This window comes from Stenella coeruleoalba, assembly GCF_951394435.1.
Source record: "Stenella coeruleoalba genome assembly, chromosome: 1".
NCBI lineage: Eukaryota > Metazoa > Chordata > Mammalia > Artiodactyla > Delphinidae > Stenella > Stenella coeruleoalba.
Window position 1 is genome coordinate 108947379 of NC_137169.1, and position 15180 is coordinate 108962558.

Below are 15180 nucleotides of genomic sequence, written 5' to 3' on the forward strand. Positions count from 1 at the left end.
TCAGCATCCATGGGAAAATTCGGCTTTAATCCAAAAGAATCAAATGTGCTTTGCATACAGTAGCTTTTCACTAAATGCTTGTTGCAGAAGAACAGGCTCTTGGCACTGTTAAAGCATTCCTGTTGTCCCCTTGGGTTGCTGAGTTTCTTCATCTATGAGGGGGATAACATGTCCCTTGTGGACTTGTGCGGGGTGTCATTACACATGCAGGCACCATTCCCATGTCTGGCCTATGGTAGGCCTTCGTAGATAGCAGCTATTGTTTCAGTGAGGTAGTAATTTAACCTGGCACAGGGGACAGTCACTGAGGAGAGTCACAAGGAGAAGAGGGAGTACACTAAAATTAAATGCAAGTTGATATGTTGGAGTTTAGGGCTATTTTGTGTGAGACTGAAGACTTAGCACTTTCTCCAGAAAGCTTCTTCAAGGCCCAACACAACAGTTCACTAGTCACACTCCTGACCCGTCTCTCACAGGCCCCAAGTGGCCTGGAATCTGAGGCGGGTCCTTCAGGAGCAGGACTGCACAAAGTATCCTATTCTTCAGTCACTGGGCTGGATAAGTGACAGCACAGAACCCTCAAAGAATTGCAGCGATAAGCGCATCTCAGGAGACTGGAAGAACAAACTCCTAATGGCTGTCTGGTAGCTGTAGGATAGGTTAATTGTTCAATTAAGATGTATCTGCAAACTAAATCTGATGGAAAAAGGCTAAATGGATTACTGCGTTTTGTTTCCACACTTTATGATTAGAGAAATGAAAACCAGATGCCAAAGGGGAGGACTGAATTGTAGAATTTGTTCAAGTAGAAATTGCCTTAGAGATCAGCCAGTCCAGTCTTATTTTACAGATGAAGAAACTTATCCACAGATGACAGAGTGGCACAGGGGGCTGACACTCTCCTGATTTCCAATCTAATGTGATTCCAGTATTTCACGCTAGGAAAAAAAAATACCTAGACTCCTTTAGCTTGGAGAACAAAAAATGACTGGATGACAGTTCAGGAACATGGATGTAGTTAGTACGCCTCTGGGCAATTAATCTATCATTCTAACTGTAGGTGAGGTCAAAATCCATTCGTTTATCGACAAACATTTTGAGTGCCAACTATCTCTCATTCAAGGTCATTTCCGTCTCCATGATTTTCATTTTTCAGTTTGCTGTTCTGTATATCGACTTGCACTAGATGTTATGGGACGATCTATTGAGTGTAAAGAAAAGTAGTCCGCCCCTTAGAGAGGAAGGTAAGAGGCACACTGTATGCTTGGTCACATGTATTCAATAGTTCATAGAGATGTTAGGACTAATATATAGTAAAATCTTAATACAATGTCTATTTGGTTTTGGAATACACCGTTTTTCTCCCCTCGGCTGATGACCCTTCCAGTAGTAAAGTAACTGATTGTAAGACTGCACACACCAAACCATCTAAGAGGGGAGAGAAGTTGTCTATAGCTGTCCCAGGTGAGAAGTATCAAAAAATATATACATATTCTACTTCTCGTATTTAAATGTCCTATAGTGGATGCCATGGTGTGCCATCCAGATACCCCTCCTTAGGACTGAAACACTCAACCCTGTGGCCTTCCTTCCTTCGCAAGGTGTGGGTAGTTTTGGTGGCTAACATTTCTAAGCTGAGACCCCTCTAGAAATTGCCCTCAACTGAAAAATCATCCAAGGTAGTGCCCCCTCCTTAGACAGCCTGTATTCACTGGTCAGTATGGGAGTTCAAAGGCCTGATTCCCTTGCCTCTATGGGGGACAGCACTGAAGGGTCACCACAGCTCCATGGCTCCTTCTGTCCAGTCCTGTGGCCTTCACTTCTAACAGGTGTTGTTGATCCTGACAGCACACCCTAATAAACTTCCTTTACTCAAATCTCCATCTCAAAGTATATTTCCCAGGGAACCCAGCCTGGCAACAGTTGGTGCCAAGAGTACTGAGGAAGCAGATTCCAAAATGTGACTTTAAAGCCAAATCACCTGCTGGCCGGCTGGCAATGAGGACCCAGTCGCTGGTGGTGGGTAGAGCATGGATGGCCCCTGGCACACTGGATGGGTGCAACTGTCAAAACTTTCACTAGCGGTGCACTGGGATGGGATCCTGGTGGGAGGGAATGCATTAGTGGGGGAAATATATCAGGTTTGAGAAGTTAGAAAGACAGTGGAATTGGGTGGCTGCTGCTGGAGGCCCTCAGTGCACTGGAGAAAGACAGTGAAAGGCTGCGGGTGATAGTCACTAATTGAAGCCTGTGAAAGCCAGAGGCCCTCCTTGGCAGCTTGAGAGACTTTTATTTCCTGCATCTAGAGGACCCAGAAAGCTGTGAATAAAGTCTAGGATTTAATTATAAGAGTAGCAGAACTCTAGATAAGTTTTTTGTTTTTTAAATTTATTTTATTTGTTTTTATTTTTGGCCATGTTGGGTCTTCATTGCCGCGTGCAGGCTTTCTTTAGTTGCAGTGAGTGGGGGTCACTTGGTATATGATGGAAGAAGGTATCAAAGGGGTCAAAAAAGTTGGCAAGTTAGAGTGAATATGCCAGTTTTATATACTACATCAAGTGAGAAAAGTCACCAAATGATTATGTTCTATCAGAGGGCCCAAAGGATATTTTATTTACTGAAGTGAGAAAGAATATGCTGGTGAGATGAGCACCAGTTTCATTGAGAAGCTCAGGGATGGCCTTGCTCCGTAGGCAGGACTGGACTGTCACAGAACCAGGCTCACTGATAGTAATGGGAACCATAGGACGCTGAAACGGGCAAGTGGTGGGTGCCTAGCCATTGGCATCAGAGTGGCTGAATTACTGTACTGAGCAGAAATGTTGGAGAGACTGCTAGGGTCTGACTGACAGAGGGCTTTGGAGATCATTAATGGAATACAGCTCTCTTGGGAACAAGATAGGTGGCACTCAACAAGGATATCGCCCAATCTGTACAATTAAGAGTAACTGAGGATGGATGGGGCTTCCCTGGTGGCGCAGTGGTTGAGAGTCCGCCTGCCGATGCAGGGGACACAGGTTCGTGCCCCAGTCCGGGAGGATCCCACATGCCGCGGAGCGGCTGGGTCCGTGAGCCATGGCCGCTGAGCCTGCACGTCCGGAGCCTGTGCTCCGCAATGGGAGAGGCCACAACAGTGAGAGGCCCGCGTACAGCAAAAAAAAAAAAAAAAAAAAAAAAAAAAAAAAGAGTAACTGAGGATGGATGATCAGAAGACTGAGGGCAGCCCCCCCGATAAAAAGTTGTAATTCCTTGCTGTTTCTATACCTGAGCCAGCTTAAAAAATAAATCTTTATTGAAGTATTTATTTACATTAAAGTTCACCAATTTAAAACATACCTTGGGCTTCCCTGGTGGCGCAGTGGTTAAGAATCTGCCTGCCAAGACAGGGGACACGGGTTCGAGCCCTGGTCCGGGAAGATCCCACATGCCACGGAGCAACTAAGCCCGTGCGCCACAACTACTGAGCCTGCGCTCTAGAGCCCACGTGCCACAACTACTGAAGCCCGTGCACCTAGAGCCCGTGTTCTGCAATAAGAGAAGCCACCGCAATGAAAAGCCCGTGTACCGCAATGAAGAGTAGCCCCCACTCGCTGCAACTAGAGAAAGCCTGCGCGCAGCAACGAAGACCCAATGCAGCCAAAAATAAATAAGTAAAATAAATTTATTTTAAAAAATACCTTTAATAAGTTTTTCAAATATATACGGTTGTTTAACCATCACTACAAGATAGGTAACATTTCTGCCACCCCACAACATTCCCCTGTGCCCAGTGGTGTGCTGGAGCCAACTTACACCAATTGTGGGATCCAATTGTTAGCTAGCATTCTCTCCCCTGCTCAGTGTTTAGTGATGTCATATTGGTCATGTGAAATTGACAATGAAAGAGGTATTTACACCATAGACACTGGCAAATGCCACAAACCAGGGCTCCCTCCTCACTGAAAGCTGGTGGTTAAACACTTACCAGCCCATCACTGCTCGTGCCCCTTTGCAGCCAATCCCCATCCAAAACTCTGGCTCCTAGCTACTACTGATATTTTGTCACTAGATTTTGCCTTTTTAATAATTTCACATAAACGGAATCATACAGCATGTAGTGTTTTGTATCCAACTTCTTTCATGTAGCATATGTTTAGTTTTATCAATGTTGTATGTATCATTAGTTTGTTCCTTTATCTGCTGAGTAGCGTTCCATTCTTTATCTATGCAGCAGTTGATGGTCATGTGGGTTATTCCATTTGAGGAAATAAAGCTTCTACGAACATTAAATATATTATTAGTAACTTTTTATTTCTCTTTAGTAAATACATGGGATTGGGACTGCTGAGTTAAATGGTAAGTGTATATTTAACTTTGTAAGGAATTGCCAAATTCTTTTTCTTTTTTTAATTAATTTTATTTTTGGCTGCATTGGGTCTTCGTTGCTTGTGCATGGGCTTTCTCTAGTTGCGGCGAGTGGGGGCTACTCTTCATTGCAGTGTGCGGGCTTCTCACTGCGGTGGCTTCTCTTCTTGCGGAGCACGGGCTCTAGGCGCCCAGGCTTCAGTAGTTGTGACTCATGGGCTCTAGAGTGCAGGCTCAGTAGTTGTGGTGCACGGGCTTAGCTGCTCCGCGGCATGTGGAATCTTCCCGGACCAGGAATCGAACCCATGTCCCCTGCATTGGCAGGCAGATTCTTAACTACTCTGCCACCAGGGAAGTCCACCAAATTTTTTTTCAAAGTGGCTACCCCATTTTGCATTCCTACCAGCAGTGTATAACCAGTTTCTCTGTATCCTCACCAGGATTTGGTGGTGTCACAATTTTTTATTTTAGCCATTCTGATAGGTATATAGTAATATTTCATTGTGTTTTTAATTTGTATTTTTCTGGATAATTATCTTGAACATCTTTTCATGTGCTTCCTTTCCCTTGATAATATCCTTTTTGGTGAAATATATGTTCATGTCTTTTGCCCGTTTTCTGATTGGACTGTTTGTGGATTTTTTTACTTTGAGTATTTATTTAGATATGTTAGACATATGGTTTGCAAATATTGTTCCCCAGTAGCTTGTCTTTTCATCCCCTTCACGTGGGCTTTCCAGGAGCACAAGTTTTTAATTTTGATGAGGTCTGAATTCTTGGTTTTTCCTTTTATAGAGCATGCTTTTGGTGTCAAATTTAAGAACTCTAATTCCACGTCTTGAAGATTTTCTCCTTTTTGAAAGTTTTTTAATTTTACAGTTTACATTTAAGTCTGTGGCCATTTTGAATTTTTTAAAGTAAATGAATTTATGGCTGCGTTGGGTCTTTGTTGCTGTGTGCCAGCTTTCTCCAGTTGCAGCGAGTGGGGGCTACTCTTCATTGTGGTGCATGGACTTATTGCAGTGGCTTCTCTTGTTGTGGAGCACGGGCTCTAGGTGCGTGGGCTTCAGTAGTTGTGGCACGTGGGCTCAGTAGTTACGGCTTGCGGGCTCAATAGCGCAGGCTCAGTAGTTGTGGTGCACGGGCTCTAGAGCGCAGGCTCAGTAGTTGTGGTGCCTGGGCTTTGTTGCTCCGTGGCATGTGGGATCTTCCCAGACGAGGGCTCGAACCCGTGTCCCTTGCATTGGCAGGCAGATTCTTAACCACTGCACCACCAGGGAAGTCCTGAATTAAATTTTGAATAAGGCATTAGACTTAGGTTGAGTTTCATTTTTTGCCTATGGCTGTCTAATTGCTTCAGCATCATTTGTTGAGAAAGCTATCTTTCCTCCATTGAATGGCTTTGGTATCTTTGTCAAAAAAAAAAAAAAGTTGGGCATATTTGTGTGGGTCTATTTCTGGGATCTCTATTCTGTTCCACTGATTGATGTGTCTATCCCTCCACCTATAATACACAGCATTAATTATTGTTGCTATATAATAAGTCTTAAAATTGGGTAGACTGATTCCTTACACTTTATTGTTCTTTTTCAAAATTATTTTAGCGATTCTAGTTCCTTTGCCTTCCAAATAAATTTGGAACAGTATTATTTATGTCAACAAAAAATGTTGGAATTTTGATAGTAAATTTCATTAAACCTGCATATCAGTTTGGGGAAAAATTGACATCTTTACTAAGTTGAGTCTTTTGACCCATGAACACAGAATGTCTCTCCATTTATTTAGATCTTTATTTCATCAACATTGTATAGTTTTTAGAATATAAATTTGTATTTGTTTTGTTATTTATGCCTAAGCAGTTTTTTGAGCAATTGTAAATAGTATTTTTAATTTTGGTGTCCACATGGGGTGTGTGTGTATGTGTACCATGTTAATTTGTTCCTAGGAGTTTTTTGGTTAGATTCATTAAGATTTTCTACGTAGAACATTACAGCATCTGCAAATGGGGACAGTTTTATTTTTTCTTTTCGAATCCGTATGCCTTTTTACTTCCCTTTCTTGTCTTATTGCACTGTCTAGAACTGCTAGCACTGTTTTGAACAAGAGGGATGAGAGCAAATATACTTGCCTTGTTACTGATTTTAGGAGGAAAGCACTCACTCATACTTTTCACCATTAAGTATAATGTTAGCTGTAGGCCTTGTAGGTACTCTTGTCAAGTTGAAGAGGTTTCCCTGTTTTCCTGAGAGTCTTTTTTTTTTTTTTAATCATGAGTGGGTGTTGAATTGTGTCAAATAATCCTTCTGAATCAATTGATAATAATCATGTGATTTTCTTCAGAGTCTTAATGGTGGATTACATGGGTTGATTTTTTTTTTTTTTTTTTTTTTTTTTGCCTTACGCGGGCCTCTCACTGTTGTGGCCTCTCTCATTGCGGAGCACAGGCTCCGGACGTGCAGGCTCCCGCGGCATGTGGGATCCTCCCGGACCGGGGCATGAACCCGTGTCCCCTGCATCGGCAGGCGGACCCTCAACCACTGCGCCACCAGGAAAGCCCCATGGGTTGATTTTTGAATACTGAACCAGACTTGCCTCCCTGGAATAAACTCCACTTGGGCATGATGTATAAATCTTTTTATACATCGCTAAAATCTATTTGCCGATAATTTGTTAAGGATTTTTTGATTTATATTCATGAGAGATATTGGTCTGTACTTATCTTTTTTTTTGTACTGTTGTTGTCTGTCCCCTTCCCCTACCCTCCCCCGCCCCGGGTAATATAGTTTCATAAAATGAATTGGTAGGCAATTCTTCTATTTTGTGAAAGAAATTATATAGAATTGGTGTTAATTTTTCTTTAAACATTTGGCAGAATTCTCCAGAGAAACTATCTGGCCCTGGAGAGGTTTTTTTCTTTTTGGTGGGGACGAGAAGGGGGCAGTTTAAAATTATTAATTTTCTTAATTGTTACAGGTCTATTCAAATGATGTATTTCCTATTGGGTTAATTGTGATAGTTTTTTGCCAAGGATTTAATCTGTTTTGTCTAAGTTATCAAATTTATGTGTATAGCGTTCATAGTATTCCCTTCTTTTTTTAAAAAATAAATAAATTTATTTATTTCTGGCTGCATTGAATCTTCATTACTACAGGCGGGCTTTTTCTAGTTGCAAAGCGGGGACTACTATTCATTGCGGTGCGCGGCCTTCTTATTACGGTGGCTTCTCTTGTTGTGGAGCATGGACTCTAGGGCGTGCAGGCTTCAGTAGTTGTGGCACACGGGCTCAGTAGTTGTGGCTTGTGGGCTCTAGAGCGCAGGCTCAGTTGCTCCGTGGCATGTGGGATCTTCCCGGACTAGGGCTCGAACCCGTGTCCCCTGCATTGGCAGGCAGGTTCTTAACCACTGCGCCACCAGGGAAGCCCTCCCTTATCTTTTTGATATTTGTGAGGTCTTTAGTGATATGCCATGTTTCATTCCTATATTTGTAATTTGTGTCTTTTTCTTGTCACTCTTCCTAGTGGTTTGTCAATTTTATTGATTTTTTTCCTCAAAGAACCAACTCTTTGTTTCATGGATATTCTCTACTTTTCTTTTATAAGTTTCATTGATTTCTGTTCTTTTTCTTATCTTTTTTTAATTTCCTTGCTCATGATTGTTATGGGTTTAGTTTGTTCTTTTTCTAGGTTCTTGAAGTGGGAGTTTAGATGACTGATTTTTAGACCTTTCTTCTTTGCTAATGTATGTGTTTAGTGCTATAATTTCCCCTTAGCATTGCTTTAGCTGTGTGCCACAAATTTTGATATGTTGTTTTCATTTTTATTCAGTTCAATGTATTAAATTTTTTTTCCTTGAAACTTCTTCATTGACCCATAGGTTATTCAGAAGTGTATTGTTCAGTGTCTAAGTATTTGGAGATTTTCCTCTTATCCTTCTATTATTGATTTCTAGTTTGATTCGTGGTAGTCAGAGGACACATTGTTTGATTCAATTCTTTTAAATTAGTTGAGATTGGTTTTATGGTCCAGGATATGGCCTATATTGGTATATATTCTGTGGGAGAATAAAAAAATGTGTATTCTGCTGTTGTTGGTTAGAGTGTTCTATAAATGTTGATAAGGTCCTGTTGGTTGATGGTGTTGTTGAATTCTTCTGTATCTTTGCTAATTTTCTATCTAGTTGTTCTTTCACTTGTTGAGAGATGGGTATTGAAGTCTCCAAATATAACTGCGGATTTGTCTACTTCTCTTTTTAGTTCAGTTCATTTTTGCTTCACTTGTTTTTCAGCTCTTTTGTTTGGGGCGTATACATTTAGGATTGTTATGTTTTCTTGGTGGATTGGTCCCTTTATTATTATTATTGATCTTCTTGGTGTCTGGTAATTCTTTGTTCTGAAGTTTGCTTTATCTGATATTGATACAATGATGCCTGCTTCCCATTGCTTAATATTTGCATGGTATAACTTTTCCCATCCTTTTACTTTCAACTTGCCTATATCATTATATATATATCTATCTTCCAGTTTTATTGAGATATAATTGACATACAGCACTGTATAAGTTTAAGGTGTACAACATAATGATTTGACTCACATATATCATGAAGTGATTATCACAGTAAGCTTAGTGACCATCCATTATCTCATATACAAAATTAAAGAAATAGAAAAAAATATTTTTCCTTGTGATGAGAACTCTTAGGATTTGCTCTCTTAACTTTTATATATAACATACACCAGTGTTAATTATATTTATCATGTACATTACATCCCTAGTACTTATTTATCTTAAAACTGGAAGTTTGTACTTATTGACTGTTTTAATCCAGTTCCCCTTCCTCCCATTGTATCATTATATTTAAAGTGAGTTTCCTGTAGACAGTATATAGTTGGGTCACATATTTTTTCATCCACACTGTTGATCGCTGTCTCTACTTGGTGTATTTAGACCATTTACATTTAATGTATTTATTGGTATGGTAGAGCTTAAGTCTGCCATTTTATTTTTTATTTTTGTTTGTTTTCTTTTTCCTGACTTCCTGAGGATTTCTTGAAAAAAAATTTTTTTTCATTTTTAAATTTTTTTAACATCTTTATTGGAGTATAATTACTTTACAATGGTGTGTTAGTTTCTGCTTTATAACAAAGTCAATCAGCTATACATATACATATATCCCCATATCTCTTCCCTCTTACGTCTCCCTCCCACCCTCCCTATCCCACCCCTCTAGGTGGTCACAAAGCACTAAGCTAATCTCCCTGTGCTGTGTGGCTGCTTCCCACTAGCTATCTATTTTACATTTGGTAGTGTATATATGTCCATTACACTCTCTCACTTTCTCCCAGCTTACGCTTCCCCCTCCCCGTGTCCTCAAGTCCATTCTCTAGTAGGTCTGCATCTTTATTCCCGTCTTGCCCCTAGGTTCTTCATGACCTTTTTTTTTTTTAGATTCCATATATATGTGTTAGCATACGGTATTTGTTTTTCTCTTTCTGACTTACTTCACTCAGTATGACAGACTCTAGGTCGATCCACCTCACTACAAATAACTGAATTTCATTTCTTTTTATGGCTGAGTAATATTCCATTGAATATAGGTGCCACATCTTCTTTGTCCATTCATCTGTTGATGGGCACTTAGGTTGCTTCCATGTTCTGGCTATTGTAAATAGAGCTGCAATGAACATTGTGGTACATGTCTCTTTTTGAATTATGGTTTTCTCAGGGTATATGCCCAGTAGTGGGATTGCTGGGTCATATGGTAGTTCTATTTGTAGTTTTTTAAGGAACCTCCATACTGTTCTCCACAGTGGCTGTATCAATTTACATTCCCACCCACAGTGCAAGAGGGTTCCCTTTTCTCCACACCCTCTCCAGCATTTATTGTTTGTAGATTTTTTGATGATGGCCATTCTGACTGGTGTGAGATGATATCTCATTGTAGTTTTGACTTGCATTTCTCTAATGATTAATGATGTTGAGCATTCTTTCATGTGTTTGTTGGCAATCTGTATATCTTCTTTGGAGAAATGTCTATTTAGGTCTTCTGCCCATTTTTGGATTGGGTTGTTTGTTTTTTTGATATTGAGCTGCTTGTAAATTTTGGAGATTAACCCTTTGTCAGTTGCTTCATTTGCAAATATTTTCTCCCATCTGAGGGTTGTCTTTTCATCTTGTTTATGGTTTCCTTTGCTGTGCAAAAGCTTTTAAATTTCATTAGGTCCCATTTGTTCATTTTTGTTTTTATTTCCATTTCTCTAGGAGGTGGGTCAAAAAGGATCTTGCTGTGATTTATATCATAGAGTGTCCTGCCTATGTTTTCCTCTAAGAGTTTGCTAGTGTCTGGCCTTACATTTAGGTCTTTAATCCATTTTGAGTTTATTTTTGTGTATGGCATTAGGGAGTGTTCTAATTTCATTCTTTTACATGTAGCTGTCCAGTTTTCCCAGCACCACTTATTGAAGAGGCTGTCTTTTCTCCATTGTATATTCTTGCCTCCTTTATCAAAAATAAGGTGACCATATGTGTGTGGGTTTATCTCTGTGCTTTCTATCCTGTTCCATTGATCTATATTTCTGTTTTTGTGCCAGTACCATACTGTCTTGATTACTGTAGCATTGTAATATAGTCTGAAGTCAGGGAGCCTGACTCCTCCAGCTCCGTTTTTCGTTCTCAAGATTGCTTTGGCTATTCGGGGTCTTTTATGTTTCCATACAAATTGTGAAACTTTTTGTTCTAGTTCTGTGAAAAATGCCAGTGGTAGTTTGATAGGGATTGCATTGAATCTGTAGATTGCTTTGGATAATATAGTCATTTTCACAATATTGATTCTTCCAATCCAAGAACATGGTATATCTCTCCATCTGTTTGTATCACCTTTAATTTCTTTCATCAGTGTCTTATAGTTTTCTGCATACAGGTCTTTTGTCTCCTTAGGTAGGTTTATTCCTAGGTATTTTATTCTTCTTGTTGCAATGGTAAATGGGAGTGTTTTCTTGATTTCATTTTCAGATTTTTCATCATTAGTGTATAGGAATGCCAGAGATTTCTGTGCATTAATTTTGTATCCTGCTACTTTACCAAATTCATTGATTAGTTCTCGTAGTTTTCTGGTAGCATCTTTAGGGTTCTCTGTGTATAGTATCATGTCATCTGCAAACAGTTACAGCTTTACTTCTCTTTCCCGATTTGGATTACTTTTATTTCTTTTTCTTCTCTGATTGCTGTGGCTAAAACTTCCAAAACAATGTTGAATAATAGTGGTGAGAGTGGGCAACCTTGTCTTGTTCCTGATCTTAGTGGATATGGTTTCAGTTTTTCACCATTGAGGATGATGTTGGTTGTGGGTTTGTCATGTATGGCCTTTATTATGTTGAGGAAAGTTCCCTCTATGCCTACTTTCTGGAGGGTTTTCATCATAAATGGGTGTTGAATTTTGTTGAAAGCTTTTTCTGCATCTCTTGAGATGACCATATGGTTTTTATTTTTCAATTTGTTAATATGGTGTATCACATTGATTGATTTGCATATATTGACATATCCTTGCATTCCTGGGATAAACCCCACTTGATCATGGTGTATGATCCTTTTAATGTGCTGTTGGATTCTGTTTGCTAGTATTTTGTTGAGGATTTTTGCGTCTATGTTCATCAGTGTTATTAGCCTGTGGTTTTCTTTCTTTGTGACATCTTTGTCTGGTTTTGGTATCAGGGTCTTGAAAATTTTTTAGAATTACATTTTGTTTTTGAGTGTATCTCTTTGTATACCTTTTTTAAAAAAATTGGCTGCTATATGTATTATATATACATAACTTATCATAGCCTACTGATGTCATTATTTACTAGTTTGAGTGAAGTATGGAAACCCTACCTCTCTTTAATTCTCTGTTCTCTCTCTCATATAATATAATTGCTTAACATATTTCCTCTACATACCTTTAGAACCAGATCAGACAGTGTTATAATTTTTTCAACTGTCAAACATAATTTAGAAAACTTAAGAGGAGAAGGATGTCTGTTGATTTTACCCACATTTTCACCATCCCTGCTATTTCTTCCTTTCAGATATTCCAAGGTTTCTTTTTTATTGCTTCCCTTATGCTTAGAGAACTTCCTTTAGCCATTCTTTTAGAGTAGTAAGTCTACTGGTGACGAACTTTTAGTGTTTCTTTGTCTGAGAGTGTCTTAATTTCCCCTTCATTCCTGAAGGATATTTTTTTCTGGGTATAGAATTCTTGGTCAACAGTCCTTTTCATTCAGCATTTGAAAAATACGGTATCAAAAAAAAAAAAAAAAGAAAAGAAAAATAGGGTATCACTTCCTTCCTGCCTCCATGGTTTCTGATGAGAAATCGGCTTTCATTTGAATTGGTTTTTTCCCTTATAGGTGAAGTGTCATTTTTCTTTAGCTGTTTTCAAGATTTTTTTGTCTTTAGATTTCAGAAGTTTAATTATGATCTGTCTTTGTGTGGATTTCTTTGGGGTTATCTTGTTTGGGGTTTGCTTAGTTTCTTGAATTTGTATGTTATGTCTCTTAACAAATCTGGGAAGTTTTCAGCCATTATTCCTTTGTGTACTTTTTAAGCCCTGCTTTTCTTTCTCCTCTCCTTCTGGGACTCCAATGACAGGAATCTTAGATCTTTTGTTATAGTCTCACAGGTCCCTGAGGCTCCATTCTTTTTTTTTTTTTTTTTTTCAGTCTGTTTTCTCTGTGTTGTTCATATTGGGTACTTTCTATTGTTCTATCTTTCAGCTCACTGATATTCTTTTCTCTTTCTTCTTCATTCTGCTCTTGAGTCCATCCACTGAACTTTTCATTTCCATTATTACATTTTATAGTTCTAATATTTCCACTTGGTTCTTCTTTGTATCTTCTGTTTCTTTGCTGAAGCTATTTTTTTCCCATTTGTTTAAAGCATGTTCATAATTGTTTGCTGAAGCATTTTTATCATGGCCAGTTTAAAATATGTCAGATAATTCTAATATCTCTCATCTCAGTACTGCTATCTATTGATTGTCTTTTATCATTGTTTGAAATCATATTGGTTCGTGGTATGATGAGAGATTTTTAAAAATCGGAATCTGGCCATTTTTGTATTATGAGACTCTGAATCTTTTTTTTTTTCATTTTAACATCTTTATTGGAGTATAATTGCTTTACAATGGTATGTTAGTTTCAGCTTCACAACAAAATGAATCAGTTATATATATACATATGTTCCCATATCTCTTCCCGCTTGCATCTCCCTCCCACCCACCCTCCCTATCACACCCCTCCAGGCGGTCACAAAGCACCGAGCTGATATCCCTGTGCTATGTGTCTGCTTCCCACTAGCTACCTTACGTTTGGTAGTGTATATATGTCCATGCCTCTCTCTCGCTTTGTCACAGTTTACCCTTCCCCCTCCCCATAGCCTCAAGTCCATTCTCCAGTAAGTCTGTATCTTTATTCCTGTTTCACCCCTAGGTTTTTCATGACATTTTTTTTCTTAAATTCCATATATATGTGTTAGCATATGGTATTTGTCTCTGTCTTTCTGACTTACTTCACTCTGTACGACAGACTCTAGGTCTATCCACCTCATTACAAATAGCTCAATTTCGTTTCTTTTTATGGCTGAGTAATATTCCATTGTATATATGTGCCACATCTTCTTTATCCATTCATCCGATGATGGACACTTAGGTTGTTTCCATCTCGGGGTTATTGTAAATAGAGCTGCAATGAACATTTTGGTACATGACTCTTTTTGAATTATGGTTTTCTCAGGGTATATGCCCAGTAGTGGGATTGCTGGGTCATATGGTAGTTCTATTTGTAGTTTTTTTTTTTTTTTAACATCTTTATTAGGGTATAATTGCTTTACAATGGTGTGTTAGTTTCTGCTTTATAACGAAGTGAATCAGCCATACATATATATATGTTCCCATATGTCTTCCCTCTTGTGTCTCCCTCCCTCCCACCCTCCCTATCCCACCCCTCCAGGCTGTCACAAAGCACCGAGCCAATATCCCTGTGCCATGCGGCTGCTTCCCACTAGCTATCTACCTTACTACGTTTGTTAGTGTGTATATGTCCATGACTCTCTCTCGCCCTGTCACAGCTCACCCTTCCCCCTCCCCATATCCTCAAGTCCGTTCTCCAGTAGGTCTGCGTCTTTATTCCTGTCTTACCTCTAGGTTCTTCATGACATTTTTTTTTCCCTTAAATTCCATATATATGTGTTAGCATATGGTATTTGTCTTTTTCTTTCTGACTTACTTCACTCTGTATGACAGACTCTAGGTCTATCCATCTCATTACAAATAACTCAATTTCGTTTCTTTTTAAGGCTGAGTAATATTCCATTGTATATATGTGCCACATCTTCTTTATCCATTCATCCGATGATGGACACTTAGGTTGTTTCCATCTCGGGGCTATTGTAAATAGAGCTGCAATGAACATTTTGGTACATGACTCTTTTTGAATTATGGTTTTCTCAGGGTATATGCCCAGTAGTGGGATTGCTGGGTTATATGGTAATTCTATTTGTAGTTTTTTAAGGAACCTCCATACTGTTCTCCATAGTGGCTGAACCAATTCACATTCCCACCAGCAGTGCAAGAGTGTTCCCTTTTCTCCACACCCTCTCCAGCATTTATTGTTTGTAGATTTTTTGATGATGGCCATTCTGACTGGTGTGAGATGATATCTCATTGTAGTTTTGATTTGCATTTCTCTAATGATTAATGATGTTGAGCATTCTTTCATGTGTTTGTTGGCATTCTGTATATCTTCTTTGGAGAAATGTCTATTTAGGTCTTCTGCCCATTTTTGGATTGGGTTGTTTGTTTTTTTGT